We start from the raw sequence: 16,636 nt of genomic DNA on the forward strand, positions 1-16,636 counted from the left end.
CTCAAGACATCTTATAGGTTCATACTAGGCTATCTGCCCAAGGGCATTTATAAGCCTAGCCCATAGTTATGTGGCTTTCGCCACCCCTTTAGTTTGAATAAAACTATGCCTATTATTTTGCTGTGCCTCTGTCAAGCAGTGACACTGAAGTAATCCCTGGGGTATATCTGTGATCTCCCATCCATTGGTCAAGATTCCTCTTGAACAAGGCCAGCGAGGTGCTGTGACACTGAAGTAATCCCTGGGGTTTTGTTCCACAGCATAGGGAGTCTCTGGGTGATGAATTTGTCCCTCCAGCATGTTCTATTAATAACCATGTCAAGGTTTAAGTCTCCCGCCCTTGTGGTTCTGAGGGCTCTAGATTTTTTGAGGTGAAGCATATTCATCAAATCTGGGTTTGAAAAGGCCTTATATGTCAGGCACAGGTCACCTCTGAGCAAGCGGTATGAGACTGAATAGAGCTGGAGTTCTTTCAGTCGGGCAGCATAAGACATATTTTTGAGACCCTTTATCCTTTTGGGGCCTTTCCAGCTGCTGCAGGTGTCGGGTCAGATACATTCCGAATGGACTCAATCATAGGTCTAATGAGTGATGAGTACAGGGGGACTATGACCTCCCTTGATCTAGATGTGAATCCCTTCATGATCAGGTGGGCAATGTAGAAGGTTTTCCTAACTACTTTAGCAACATGAGTGTCAAACGAAAGGCTACTGTCAACCTGGGTCCCCAGATCCCTGATTACTTCTTCTGTGCTCAGTGGATTGCCACCTATATGGTAGCTAGGGGTAACCTTGTTTTTCCCGAAGGGTATGACTATGCATTTCTTGGCGTTTAACTTTAGGCCATGGCCCTGGCACCAGTTATCCGTTTCTGTGAGGCCCTTCTGAAGGATATCTGTGTCAGATGTGTTTTCGACTATGGCGCCCAGTTTGCAGTCATCTGCAAACTTTGTCAGCCATAACCCTCCTGTGTTTGCTTGTACTTCAGAAAAGTAGATGCCGAACAAGAGTGGACCCAGGACTGAGCCCTGTGGGACACCACTTGTGACAGGCTTTGAGTCTGACATGGCTCCAGCAACTCTGACCCTGTGGGTTCTGTCACTTAGTCAGTTTGCAACCCATCTTGTGATGCATGGGTTTACATTCAAGCTGATGAGTTTTTCGATGATACCCGAGTGGGGTATTGTGTCTAAGGCCTTTGCCAGGTCGAGGTAGGCTGTATGGACTGCCTTTCCCTCATCAATGGCCTTGGTGTCTGTCTCGAAAAAGTCAACCAAGTTTAAAAGGCATGATCTGCCTTTGACAAAGCCAAACTGGGTTGGATCCAAAGTCTGCAAGTTCCCTATGTCTTTATTTATGAGTTCCATTATGATCCTCTCCATGGCTTTGCAGATAAGGCTTGTCAAGCTAATGGGACAGTAATTACCAGGGTCGGTGGAGGCACCGCCCTTGTGAAGTGGGACCACAGTCGCAGTGCGCCACTCCTTGGGTACGTATCCTGAGGTGAGGCTAAGATTAAACAGCTGTCCTAACTGCGGGTTTAATTCTTCATTGAGTTCGTGGAGCACAGAGCCAGGGACACCATCCGGTCCCATGGATGCTGTGTTTTTTGCCTTGGAGAGGGCAGTTCTCACCTGGGCGTTGGAGATGTTTGGGGGGCTACAATCCTCTGGTATAGATATCTCTCCTTTTGCGGGGGAAGAAGTTTGCACTGAACCTGTCAGCCAGTATGTTGGCAATGTGTGTAGGTTCAGTAATCTTCACATCATTTTGAACTAATTCTGAGCATATCTGGGAGTTTCCTCCTAGGTTTCTAACATAGCTAAAGAAGGCCTTATGATCGTCTTTCGAGTCCTTGGCGATTTTTCTCTCAAAATTTGCCTTGGATGATTTTATGAGAGCTCTTAGTTTTTTACTTATAATGATCAAAGGTGTCTTACCTTTCAAGGATTTTGCTCTATCTTGTAGTAGCTTCCTCCTTTTGTTGTAGAGCTTGTTTATGGCTGGGGTCCACCAGACTGGATGCTTGCCTTTGGTACAAAGAGTCTTAGTTTTGTTTGGGATTGCCTGATCCATGCAGTCCTGTAGGTGCTGGTAGAAGGCATTTGTAAGTGATTCAGCGGTTTGAGTAATGTTTACCACTGGCTCAGGGGCCTTAAAGGAGACCACGCTAGTTTTTAGAAGTGTGAAGTTGGTTTTTGAGAAGTTTTTCACTGTGGTCTTTTTTATTTCAGGTGGGGGCGGGATGAGGACCTCCAGCGAGATTAGTTTATGATCTGATCTCACCAGTGAGGGGTATACTTCCGGTGTTGAACATTGCGATCCCATGTTCGTGATGATGAGATCAAGTATGTTTTCTCCTCTTGTGAGGACGGTGACTAGTTGTTCCATGGCATTTGAGTTTATGAACTCCAGGAACCTTTGGGCTAGAGTGTTTGGGCTTGAGTAGTGTTCCCAGTCTATATTAGGGTAGTTGAAATCACCTAGTATGGTGGTGTTTGGAGATACATTTATCCATCCCCTCCAATGTTTTCAGGAAGGCCATGTGAGGTTCCTGAGTTTGAGAGGGTGGCCTGTAACATGCTACAAATTGCAGAGCAGTCTTGCCTATGGTTAATTGCACCTGGATGGTCTCAGATGCATCGTGCGTTGCCACCAACCTTGAGGTGTGGGTGTCCTTTATGAATATGGACACCCCCCTCCTTTCTTGGTGTTGTCCGGATTTTGGGGCCGGAACGCATGATATGAGGTGAAACCTGTTGGTGCTGGGGTGCTCTCAGGAGCCTTGAACCAGGTTTCTGTCACAGCACAGACATCGATGTTGTCCATACTGAGAAGGGCCTCGAGTGTGTGCATCTTGAGATTGAGACTTGGCATTGAGCAGCATTACCCTTAGTTTTTTTCCTTTTTTGTGTTCTAGGGTGGTAGGTTTAGAATTTGAGCCTTGCCTAAAAAAGGCACTATGGGGGTGGCAAGAGCCTTTGCCAATATCCAAAAGCCTAGGGGTGACAGGTGCAAGCCGTCCCTTGCGAAGCAGCGTGGCTTGTCCAGCATGTCATCCCAGGCAGACAGACATTGGATCCCCTTTGAATGACACCAGAATTTAAGCCAATTATTAAAGTTGATCATTTTAGCACTGTATTGTGGCATCATTCTAGGTGAAGGTAGGATACTGCTCAAGGTCAGGGTCATACCTGCCTGGGCTACATAATCAATCAGAGAGCTCCTCAATGTCTCTTTTCATGTAGTCCAAGGAGGTACGTCTCAGGTAGTTGACACCAGCGTGTACAATGACTGAGTCGTACTTGTACCTGCTGTTGAGAGACCTGAGTGCTTGCGTTATGTGGCGGATTCTAGCGCCCGACAGGCAGCTTACTGTGACCTTCTCCTTACTCAGTCTGGTGAGCGGGACGTCAGTGTAAATGTTTATCTCCAATCAGCTAACAACCACAACAACACCCCTGCAAAACACAGACACACTAAGAGTATGACTTGCAGAAAACTTTGACAGCTTAGGCTGGACAAAGGAGCATGCTCCTGTATATTTGAGCAAACAAGCAGAGTCCTAAATCAACTTACACAGATCACCAAAAATAAGCGCACTTAAGACACTTAATTCAAGCAGCACACCACCAAGGCAGAAAAAGATGAAATTTTATGAACTGTGTGTGGCAAGTCATGTGTTCCAGACTCCAAGTAGAAGTGGAGACAACAATGCTTGATAAACTACGCAATGAAGACTATAGGTCTATTCCAACAATATATGTACGCAAGCACTGTTTAATCGTCCCTTGGAGGCAGTCACCCCTCCAGAAAAACTGACTAAGTCACAGCATTTATCAACAAAGGTATCCTACTAGGACAGCTGAGCTTTAGTTGGGGTTGATCAGAGTCTTTTTAATTTACGGCAGGTGTGTACCCAAGAAGACTGAATGTTGTCATTAAATCAAAAATGTACTTCAAAGTATTAAAGGTGTACACACTGATGCAGGCAGCTTACTGTATATTTTTTTCCCCCAACAGATTTGTTTTTCAGTTGAACTGTACACATTACAGGTCACATTTGACACATATACAAATACATGCATACACAGTGTATACACTACACAAATATAAATACATACATATATGTAAATCTCACACACACCACATTGAAAGCATATGATTGCCAGGTTAAATACTCCCCAGCAGCCTCAGTAAAGTGGACCAGAGAATGTGCAACTACAGGACAGAACTTCTGTAATGATTCTCTCATTTCTGGAGGACTGCAAGTGAGAATGACGGTGCAAACTGGTGAGAAAGCCAGCAAGAAAGTGAGAATATGAATTACAGAGAAGACCCAATGTACACACTTGAATTTTACAGTAAGACAGCATGATGCTGGTGCAATGTTTTTTTTCACAAACCGATAGGGTAAAGGATGGCCCACTACAGACAATACCCAAACAAGGGCAGCAAGATTCATTACGTTGGGTAGTGTGACAGAGCATTTTGAGATTACCTCTAACCAGGGAACCTAGTTTTTTTCTCGACAGAGTGGCAGTGATACACTCTCACGTGATAAGTAAAGGGAAAAGAAAGTGTAAAATTACAAATGGGAGGCCGTGCTTGGTCCAGGAATTTATTATCACTTTCTTCTCAAGTCAGAGTTAAGCCTACAAAACAACTTTAGCAGATTTAGGTTCCTAGCAGTGTTGTGTTCCCAAATGTGAAGGAACGTATCAGTTGCCAAAAAGACCTGGCAACTGAAGTCAAGAGTGCAATGAGAGACTTGTCAGTAATGGTTGTTTTATAGTTTCCAGTCTGTTCAAGTAGCAAACCAAGTTTAAGTCACACTATAACTTAAAGCAAAATCAAATTCTCAAGACGAACAAATTTGTTGCAACTACATCTTCAGTATAAAAAGGACACAGCCAATTCTGTAATGTCAACAGGGAAGTCATCATTGACAAAACAATGTCCAAGGACAGCACTTTGCAGGTAACCTTCAGTTAGTATTCTACCCTCAAAGGCAATGTTAGACTAAGCTAGAAAGGTCTACTGCGATGACAGCTACCAAAAATATTTCAGTCTTGACTGGAAAAGAAAGTTTAACACAGCACAGCAAGTCACTGCTTTACAAGACTCTGGAGCTTTAAGTAGCACCAGTAGCCAGGTCTTGTAATGCATTTTATAAACAACCAAATGGTCAACACGCAGACTGCAGTTACTGTGTTGTACTCCTATCAGAAACAAATAAAATGTTTATACTGCATGGAGCATCATGACTACTACTACTTTCTGCTCTTTCCCCGGTTAGGGGTCACCACAGCGGATCACCTGTCCGCTCATGATTGGCGTTGGAGTTTTACAGTGTCGAGTTGCCAGCCCGGCGACCAACCTTCCACAGAAGGCACACACACCCACTCACACCTAGGGCCAATTTAGAGTGTTCAATCCACCTGCTATGCTCTGAAATTAGGAAATAAATAAATAATCTTAAAATATATAATCTTAGGTTTCTCTCATCTGAAATAAAATTGACACAAGAGATAGCTTCCACCCAAGACATCTTTAGAAATTTCTTTAAAACAAACTACCTACTTCTAACGGATATTCGGACTGGGTATGGGCAAATTTAAATATTACTTTCAAAATAAAATCAGACTAAAGTTCACCTAAAATAATAATTCTTTGACATTTTGATTCTAAAGGCAGAGGAGACAGACTAAGCAAATCGCCACCAAACCCAGTTAATTCCACTGAATGTATGTAAACATACACCCCATGGAAGAACAAGCATGTGACAGACCTCAGAAAACCCACATGGTGGACCATAACAAACACGTTTTATACTAAAAGGGAGAGATCTTTCAACAAAATTAAGAGGAATTCCCAGAAAGTCAGAGCATTCGCCACCAGAGCCAGCAATAGGTGACCTAGGCAGTTACCCAGGGCCAGTGTTGGCTTGTGTGCATGTGTGTGTAGGGGGGGGGGGGACTGTTTTTCTCCATTTAAAAATCACTCCTGTAAATAAAGTAAAGCTGACTCCAACCCATGACATAGCACTGGCATCAGGACTTTACCAACACAGCATGCCCCAGAAACCTCAGCCCTAGGACAGCTTCAATAACCCAAGCCCCATTAAAAAAAAAAAGTGGGAGATTTAAGAAATCCATGCAATAAGTGCACAGAGCAGCAGCCAAACCGCATACTGCCCAACACAAGAAGTTTATGCATAGAGCACCAAAGTCTGCTGTGAGTGGATGAATACATGTGCACACGCATCCTGTGCCAAGAGGCAAGTAAAACCTCCCCAGTCAGGGGCACTGTCTAGTTAAGTGACTTTGCTCAGAGTCAAAACCTGATCACCACACTCAACTGCCACGTCCTTAACTGTATTTCTTTTCTGTTTTCATAAATTACTGACAATTAGTCAGAAGAGAGTTTAAGTTATATCGTTCAGCGTCAGTGGTGAAACAAGTAGTATACTTGCATTCACTGCATAAGACTGTGGATTCTCTTCCAACACCAGGCAGACTGATTGCAGACACCATTTATTTATTAAAATACAAGATAACCATTTATTCCTCAAGAGCGGCCAACACCGAAAGTGGAGATGAAGCACCAAAATGCTTGCCAAGAGCAACCTCCTTAGTTACAGAGCTATTTAATGTGGAATTATTCAGATGACCAACTTCTGCAGATTGTGCATATTGACCGATATTGGTGAATTATAATGACAGCAACACGCGTGGCATTTTACGGCTGAAATGTTCAGAAACAGAAGTTTCATCATCATTGCTTTATGCATTTTGTTTCCCCTGCATACTAAAGGCAAGGAGACTTGCCCAAAAAGAAGAAGAAAAAAAAAAAAACTTACAAAATCACTGAAACCACTTTATCTTTGGAGTAGTCAGATTGTCCTACCCTTTAAGCAAAATGTACCACACTTTTAAATTCCAGACCTTTACTCTCCCATACACACCTTCAGGTGCGTTAAAGTTGTCATATTTTCCCTACTTTGATGGACCGAGCTGTCAGAGAAACTACGGTTGCTTGCAGGCCTTGCATCGGAGCTTAATTTGTTGTTGCCCAAACTCAATTTTTATAAGAGCATTAAAACAGTAAGGAACACAATGTCTACACAAACACTACTGAAATTAACTTAAAAACAGAAGTAATGTCTAGCAAAGACTTGTGTGTGCATACGCAAAAAAGTAGAAATGCTGTTTTTAAGTATTTGTTGCAGATGCATTTTGAGCCATAACATAGTTGGACTTCTCTCAGCACTCCTAGATAAGAATGTTTATACTTCAGTGACCTTCCCAAGGTAACATGACACTTAGCACACTGTATTCTTTTGTGATGTGTGTATATTTTAGTTTTTCACTCCTGTTCATTTACACATCTCCAGTTATCCCATGCTAAACGAGAGGCATTTTGTAGTTAAATGCATAAAATATGATTCACTGATTTCAAAAAAATTACACAACTAGTAGTTTTACATAGTACCAGAGTACAATTGGAGAAATTAAAATAAAGTTAGCTTAAGAAAAACTATTCTACTTCAGCAGTTTGCAGCACTTACTATGCAACAGTGTCAGGACAGAACTGTGGCTGTAACAAACAAGAATCATAATCTCTTCTTACAAGCAGTGAAACTTAACTAACATTTGAATTAAAAAAAGTGCAGCCATACATGATGATGAGAGGCAAACAGAGAAACGTGGGGTGACACTGAGCTATTTCTCAACACTAAACTCATGACACACAAGAAAAAACACAACATTCAAACCTCCTTTCAGTCACTGTGATGACTTTAGAACATGATGTGTACCAATGACACATGCATGTTCAATATGAAGGACATCAGTTATTTGCCACCACTGATCTAATACTACTACCACCCAAACACAAAGCGGTTAATCAATTAAGATATACATGTGTGCATATATTCATAAAAATCTAAAAAACAGACAGTCGCTGCTCAGAAACGAGTGTGGCATTATGACCTTGAGACATGTTCTGCAGACCTATAGTAGCAGCAGAACATACAAATAAAGCACTGAAGAAAGAGTAAGTTTAGAGTGTAAAACAGTGTTACACACAAGTACAAAAAGGCCAAAAAATAAATAAAAAAGCAATCTTGCCAAAATAAAATACGATAAATAAATGTACCCAGTCACTACAAACTTGGGTCCCACTACATCTGATCAATTTACTGGCTTGGGTGGGTGTATTCTTCACAAAACATTGTGCCAGAGACTAAATCACATCATATTTAAGCCACATACAGCAAAGAAGAGTTACAATTTGAAAAACAAGGCAAGGATTAAGTACTATTGAACAACAAGAATCAACATGCAGTTCCTGACAAGTGCATCACAGAAGGCAGAGAAATTGTCAGACTGTACAACTTCTATACGGTGCATATGCTGCATATTCCAACAGTGATTCAACACACCCACGTCTGAACTCTGGGATAAAATACTTGAACACACCACTTACAGTCACAAGAACAAAAATATTAACATTCTCTCAATACGAGAAATATTAACATTCTGACTCTCAATACGTAGTTGTATTGTGCAGCTTAAGCTTTTTCCAGCAACTAAAACAATGTTGCGAAGGCTTAATTGCAAGTTACCATAAACATATCATGGAAAGAGGACAAATGGATTTTTTAATGAATAATTTTCTATTTACGGAGTTTACTTACTTTGAGTAAAAAAAGTATACTTTATTCCTCGCATTACAGATTTCTTACCAACACTTTTTTTGCGTTGTTCAAAACAATCTTACTCTTTCTGTAACTACGCGTTGGGGTCGAGTCCAACGAAGGTCCACGTGAACCAGAGTTCTACCTTATTTAACAACTATATAAAGAAAGCGATTTAACACTTTCACACAAACTGTAGAGGACTAAACTTAAGATTATGAAAATGAAAGTGGAAAAGTGTTATCCTGTCAATTATTTGCAAGCACGCGGAGAAGTAAAGATAGTGAGGGTAGTGAGTTTCTCTAAACGGACAGATCGCTGCAGCTACTGACTAAAGTAAGAGGTTAAAAGGTGCTTGCTCCCAGAAAACTACAACCAACCTGGATAAAGACTTAACAAATGCAATATAGTGTCAACTAACGTCCGTACTATCAAAATACTTTTTCCCTAAACAACGGTTGTGCGCACGGAAAATCACTTCCTTTACACAGTGATGTAGATATTCCATACACTGCAAAAAATATCAGGTCACCAAGCACTGAACCATTCACCGAGACGTTTGGTAACTATCTTAAACTCAACAATTTGTGCATGTGGTGTGAAGTCAGGGTTAACAAAAATAAATATTGATGCTGGAAAAATGGATGATAGAAGAAAGACAGAACCGTAGATGCTATGGTAGACTAGCATGACTGCTGAAATATTCAGTATGAATCGACAAGAACGCAATAAAAATCAACTGATGATGGGACAAATGTACAAACACAGTCACAAACAATCGAACTAAATTACAACACCATTTTTGAGGATTTCATTCATTCTTTCCATAGATAACGCAAACTATAGCTCAATTCATTAACGCTAGTAATCACAACATAAATTATACTTATATCCGAAGCTAAATACAAAAGTACCAGAGATACCAAAAGGAACATATGCAACTCCACTATCTAAATGAACCAGCCCCGCCCCCTATCCCCACCAAACCTTTTTGAAAAAAGTGTGTTTACAAAGCATAGACTGTTTGACAAGTCAAGAAGACAACGATGCTGCTTTGCTCCCAGATGAAATATGGTGGAACAATATAAAGTAAAAACACCAGAAAACAAATATGATGATAAAACTTTGCTAAAACGGTCACTTTACAGCAATCTCCACTCGTGAACGACCAAAATTACAGAACATGTACACCTGAAATCATCACCCAATTAAAATACTTTAGATCCCTCCTTCTATCCTAAAAAACGAAAATCAATTGGGGGGGGGGGGTCCCACTTGGGTATCCGACCAGGAGATGCCAGATTGCTGCACACTGCTACCTAAAAATATTATCACCAATTTTAAATGAATCATATCCAACTCCAAGACAACATCCAATATACTAATTTCAATACATCAAAACCAAAAAAGTCTGACAGCATGGACTACAAAAAGGGTCATCACCCGGCCACACAGCATCAAACAAAAATGAATAGAGCGGCCTAGTAACCATGTTGCACCTTCAATTAATGGCTAAAAACATAACAAATGCATTAAAACTGCATAACAATTAAAGAAAGCAAACACAATGAGAGTTTGAATAACAGCAAATGCACAACAGACCCATAATTTACTTACCACTCGTTCACCGGACAGAGTAGTAAATCCGTAACACGTTCAAATTGTCCTCTCAGACAATCAAAAGCCCCAGCGGCGCGCGCGCCTTAACCTCATGGACTACGACATCAATCCCGGCAGAGCGCGGGGTTTCCCGGAATTGTTTCCAGGGAACTAGCAAGGAAACCAATCACAAGCAAAGCCAACCACGTGAACTGAGGTACTCGCCAATCCCCATTAAGACGGACTGATGACGGTTTACTACAGCCAACCATGCAAGTAGAGAGAAGTCCGTAACTTTATTTTTACCACGTACATTGTAGGAGTTGGTTATTGAAAAAGATGAATTGCTGTTCGTTTTGGTTACAGAGGAATTTGGAGCAAGTTTTTCTTACTCGCTAACTTCAGGATTCGACAAGAATGATTGAATTGCACGTCAACCATTAAAAGATCTTTGGTGGCTTTCAGTTCTTTTACGTTATAATGAAGCTATTTTTGTATAGATGTGGTGGGACCTATTAAGCGTGCCTGTTGTCAAGGAAACCTGGAAGAGCAACTGTCAAGATCTGTGTAAGACTCGCATTAATTACCTCTCAACTGTACAGATTTTCGCCTCATACTTTTGGTCCGTTTTTCATAAAATTGCGGTTTTCTGACAAATTAGTGGCAAAGCATTAAAGACCGAAGTTAGAAAATTATGACAGTCATTTGCGTTTCAGACTTCATATCCTTCAGAAAATTCATCGTAATGCAAAACCTGTTATTCTATCAAATTTCTAAGTTTGTAAGAGCAGTATTTTAAAATTATCCATATTTTTTGGGCCTTTGTCCCACTTTTATTTATGGCTTTGTCCAGATTTTGCATTTCGCTCTACTGTATTCCTACTTCTCATGGGGGGGGGGGGGCATTCCTAAATTTGATTTTTGTAAAATGCTATACTCCACATTAAAAGGGTCGACACACTTTCGTTGAGAGTTGAGTGTCTGTTGTAAAGAATGTTGAATTATATTAATTCATCAACATTTTTTTTTAGTATAAATAAACCGTTAGTAAGTATGCTGCGAACTTTCTAGTTGAAGTTACTACTGACTTTGGTATTGTTAGGTAATGCCTTTTTAAAAATATTATACGTCAGCCTTTTCTTTCTGACTATCTTTTTTTGGGAGGTAGGAGTTGTGAATGAACTGCTGCAATATTTTCTTGCACTGGTATATGTAGTACAAGCAAAGCTCTATCTTTGTATGCGAAAGAAACATACTAGTACATTTTATTTTTATCTTTGATACAAGTAATAGTACACTTTATTTTTATCTTTGATACAAGTAATTGTGCCTGTGTACCTTTCATTACTGTGAATTAAAAGAAACGTCAGCTGTGTTTTGATTTGTCCAGTGGCATGCACGTAGTGTCTGCTGTACCGATGGAAATTATACGTCTCGGTGTTCTATTTATAATGCACAGCTTTTTAAATTGGCATATCAGAATGAAGTGATGGAATGGAATGTTTGGTTAATACATAAAGTACGAGCAGCTAAGAAAAAAGAGGGAGCCTGCTTTTGAAGACTTGCTTTCATGGATTTATTATTTCCTTGGGTTGTTGAAGTTTCATAGTCTTAACACAATAAATATTCACGGAGACCACAGACTGAAGAATCATTTATTCATAAGTGTTCAGTGACGTCGCTGTCATCCTGGGTGTTTGGTTGGGTTTGGGCGGGCCTTGCTACTGCGCATCGGGGGGAGGGGTGACTAGACATCAACAAAACCAACTTTTCTACAGTTTACCAATTTGCTCCACATTTTGGAGTTGACAAGTGGAAAACTATTGTGTTTTAACTGAAGTGCGAGTAACCTGATCGTTTCTACGCCAAGGTAGAAGGACCGTGGTAGTTGCACTTTCTGAGCATCGCTGGGTTTCCTTATTCTTGGAATTCTGAGTGGGGTTGCATGTTATATGTGCTATTCACCTGAACAGTATCATATAGTTGCGTGTTTCCTTTTACCATGTACGAACCACTGGTCGTAAAAAAAAAAAAAAAAAAACAGTTTAGTCCTTTCTCCAAATTCACTCCTTCTGTAGCTGAATCACTTGATGAGTAAGTAACAAGCGCGACCATCCATCATTAACACCGTGTATTTACTGACTCCTATAGCCTAATGATGTTAACTCTAATCTGAATTGTGTTATAGATGAAATGTGGTGGTGTAGCGGTTAGAGTTGTCGCCTCAAAGCAAGACAATTTCCCGTTCGATTCTCGGCTGGAGCGCCTTCTGTGTGGAGTCTGCATTGCCGCCTCGCAGTCAAGTTACATTTAAATACATGTAGGTGCGTGCATGCATGGATGTGCCTTCTTTGAAAATTGGGCATCGGGCTGGCAACTCGGCACCATAAAATTCCACTGCCAATCATTAGCAAACCGGAGTTTCGCTTTGGCGACCCCTAACCGGGAAAAGCTGAAGGACATTACTGTTTTAGATGTTCTGCTATTATACATTGTGAAATTTGTCTTATATGTGTTATATTCATTTTATTTGTTACACTTGTGGAGCTTTGCTTCCCAGGCCTCCTCTGAAAATCGGTTTTCAGTCCAGTGGACTTTCCCGGGCAACAAATATAAATAAAAAATAAATACACAACGCTACTGTATATTCTCATCCCTGTGCAAAACAAAGTACACATCTGTTAAGAGAAAGTTTTAAAAACATACTGTTATTTGTCTTTTTCCTCTTCTTACAAAGTAAACATGTTATTTGTTGGGATATGCCTGTCAAAGATGGGCCTCGTCTGTGAATAAAATGCAGCATTGCTTATAAACCTGAATAATATCTGTTTTCTGCTTTTCAGAATGAAGAGATTTGGTTATAGCTTAGTGAAGCCTGGGATAAGGACGCACGGCCGAGTAGGAGTTAATTTACTAAAGCAGGCTGTGTGTCCTGGAAAATGTGAGCTACCATTAGTTGAAATGAACATTCTGTACTTCTTGAACATTCTGTACTAACTGTTGGTTTGAGGTGATTTGTGATAAACATGTTTATCACAGGTGTTTTCCATAGCCAACTGAACATTCTGTACTAACTGTTGGTTTGAGGTGATTTGTGGGTGTTTTCCATAGCCAACTGTCAGAAATGTAACAAAAAGTTGTTTTGCTTGCAGTATAAAAGTTGATGTCAGTAAACAAGTTGACCAGAGGAGATCTTGACCAACATGCTCTGTAATCTGGTTAGCTGCTAATAAAGAAGTTTTTCATCACCTGAGGCAGATGTGACTCATTTGAATTTTTCTTTTGACATTTTGGTCCTTCGGACCGGAAACCTCTACGAAGATACGGATCAGACCGACAGAGAGACCGAAAAACCTGTGCAGGTGAGGGTTTCTCATCTTAAGATTCCCTCGACTGAAAGCCCTCCAACTGATTTGTCGTTGAGATTAGGCCGGCCGCTCTCTGATCCCTATCTGAGGGACGGTTTCTGAACGAAAAGGGGAAACTGAGTCTCATCTGGTTCAGGTAGGATGAAAAATTTAATTTCATCTTGTCGACAAGGGTTTTATTTTTAGTTAAGGGTGGGTAGGATTACTTGTTAAGATTATTTTGTTAGGATCACCCATTAAGATAGCCCAATTTTATAAAAATAACTTTGATACAGTCCTAAAATAAGAAATCTAGGGGAAACATGGGTTCGAGTTGCTGCAAGTGTGAGAGTGATGTCTGTTTAAATGTTGATGCTAAGTATATGAAAGGGTACTTACGTATTATCGCAACCAGATTTTTGTGCCAACAGCAGTTGTTTCCCGATCACTAAATATGTTCGTTAATGTGCTTTAAATGGAATACAGTGTGCTTTCTTTAACAAAACAGGTCATTTTCAGGAGGGCTATCAACAAAAAGTACACAACATACTGTTGTTGTTTGCACTTTACTGGCAGCTGTCACTTCTTGCAAAGCTGTTCGCCCTGAACGTTCTTTGTCAGCCAATGCCAGCAAAGCCAGCCATACAGTTGGGGAATCACATCGGAGGGGGGGGTTAGTGTAAGCTCTTATGTTATGTCCTTGCTGGTACAGGTGACTTGAAGGTAAACAAGCTGGAACATCTGATTCACATCCTCAAGGATGATATACCACAGTTTCCCATCTGGAGTGCGTGGCTGGCTTTCGTAACGGCAAATGGCAACAACCAGCTGTCCCGCTCTGGGAAAAGTAACTTCATCACCGTGTCACAACAACCTTTTATTATGGTGTCTCCTTTTGCATAGTTCTGTCTGTGTCTCTCAGTTGCCCCTGTTATCTCTTCTTCATATATATTTTGCAGCGTAATGTAAAGTGCCCAACCAAGGAACTGCATATATGACCCGCGAGAATGCGGTTGTGAGAATACGCAAGTATCGGCAACACCTTCAGCAAAACATTAATTTTTCAAATGTTGAAGTTATAACCCTGCCTAAACAAACTTCAGTGTAAAAGAAAACAGTGTCTGCTTGGTTTTCATTAAATTTTTGGTACCATGCAGACATCAGAAAGCAAACTGTATTAAGTACCTATGAAAGGCTTAAACAAAAATAATGTTAAATTTTTGAAAAAGTGGAAGTTGAAATATGATTTTGATGGTACCCTGAATAAGAGTGCCTGTGCAAAATTGGTTAGAGATTTGAAAAGAGATGCGGGAACTAGAACCAAGGAGCAAAGACAATTGGGATTTCCCCAAGCACAAAAATGGTTAGAAGATGCAAATAAACGAGCTATAAGAGAAAAACAGTACAAGGAAAAAGAAAAAAATAAATCAAAAGGGATCACTGGTGCCAAGTGGAAAAGTAGCTTTATTTTTAGATAAGGAGGGATGAGCATACAGTTTGTGCGGTACAAAGGCAGGCAACTGCCCCACTGGCGGAACCTCCTCAATATCAGTCTGAAGATGTGGGATCTGTACAGCAGGTTGGGTTATTGGCTGCTCAAGGAAGCGTTGTGACCCCTCCAGTTTACCCGCAAATTCCCGTAGTACCCAAGGTTGCTTTGCAACAGGTAGACCAACCTATGCAGTTAAGGTCAGGACCAGCAGGGCAAGGACGTTGGGCCATTAAACTTTCTGACTACTCTGAAGCTCTTCCCTTAATACAAGTTGCAAACCCACAAGCAGGGAATGTTGGACAAGAGCCAACTATTTTAGTTTATCGTCCCTGGGCTAGAGAGGATATAAAACAAGCTACAGATGGTATTCCCCATCCCAAGGTTAATTTTCAAAAGTTTTCTGAGGACATAGTTGGTATGCATTTAAGTTATCATCTAAATGGTTTAGAAGTAGAACAAGTAGTGTGACAAATCCTGGGTCCAGATTGGCACTTAGTTTGTGGTACTTGGACATGTAAGGCAGATGACGGCACTACATTAAAGCATAATTCTGGGGTGTTAGACACGTGAGTCACTGATCTGTTAAAGAGAATTTCTGATAAGTGGCGTCCAAGAGCAGATTGGACAGTAATATATCAGTGCATCCAAAATGATAATGAATCTGTAGATCACTATATTGTAAGATTGACAGAAGTGTTCAATAACCATTGTGGAATGATGATTCCGCAGGATCAGACCAATGATAGTCCGTATGAACAGCAATTGAAAAATGCTTTTCTTAAGGGTTGTAGGGTTCTGATAAGTAGTTTTATAACTAAGCATATGGTAGATTATAGAACATGTAGACTGCAACCTTTGTTTGAATATGCATGGCATGCTGAGCGACATTTCAATTTAAAAAAGAAAGTACAAGTGTTAGCAGTAGGGGATGATGGTGGTATATTCTTGGTACAGGACCAAAGGGGGCAAGGGCGCTGTGGTGGCGTAAAAAAACGTGGGGGCCTGAAATGGGACATGTTAAATAAACCGGGTGGACATTCGGAGGAATATGAGGGGAGGCTAAAATGTGGAGAATGTTTTAAGTGTGGTAGACGTGGGCACTTGGCTGCTGACTGTGAAGAGTGGCAACACCCCCCCCACACACAGTTTACGAACAAGGGCTCCGCATGACTGTATGATAGTAAAGGAAGGCGCCAAATTCATTATTGTGATTATTGTAGAGAAGAAGAAAGTGAGAATGATTGTGATGATGATGAGGCAGACACTCTCTGCGATGAATGTCAGAACACTCATAAGGAAGGGCGGGATTGTGACTGTGAAGTCATAAACCTGGCAAATTTGGGTATTGCTATGCATCTAGGTCAAAAACCCATGATAGAGTTTTTGGTTGAGGGACAAAAAGTGGAGTTTGTGATTCAGGTGCATCGCGTACACTTTTGGGTCCAGCAGTTCTGCCTCCGAACTGTGAAACAGATGAGTTTGTCCTTCTGAAAGCAGC

At 40.8% G+C, this 16,636-nt stretch overlaps 2 protein-coding genes across 2 annotated transcripts in view; one reads left to right on the plus strand and one right to left on the minus strand.

Annotated features, from left to right (window-relative positions):
- The window catches only part of HNRNPR (heterogeneous nuclear ribonucleoprotein R), a 1,454,575-nt gene extending 1,444,144 nt beyond the window's left edge, over positions 1-10,431 (minus strand). The window contains exon 1 of the mRNA XM_044060074.1: positions 10,318-10,431. The gene's annotated coding sequence lies outside the window, so the exon portion shown is untranslated. The remainder of the gene's footprint in view (positions 1-10,317) is intronic.
- Positions 10,432-10,516: 85 nt separating this feature from the next.
- The window catches only part of LOC122792448, a 55,591-nt gene continuing 49,471 nt past the window's right edge, over positions 10,517-16,636 (plus strand). Inside the window, exon 1 of the mRNA XM_044060235.1 lies at positions 10,517-10,866. The gene's annotated coding sequence lies outside the window, so the exon portion shown is untranslated. The remainder of the gene's footprint in view (positions 10,867-16,636) is intronic.

The sequence above is a fragment of the Protopterus annectens genome, chromosome 1.part2 (assembly GCF_019279795.1).
Source record: "Protopterus annectens isolate FY-2018-M chromosome 1.part2, PAN1.0, whole genome shotgun sequence".
In the NCBI taxonomy this organism is placed as follows: Eukaryota; Metazoa; Chordata; order Ceratodontiformes; family Protopteridae; genus Protopterus; species Protopterus annectens.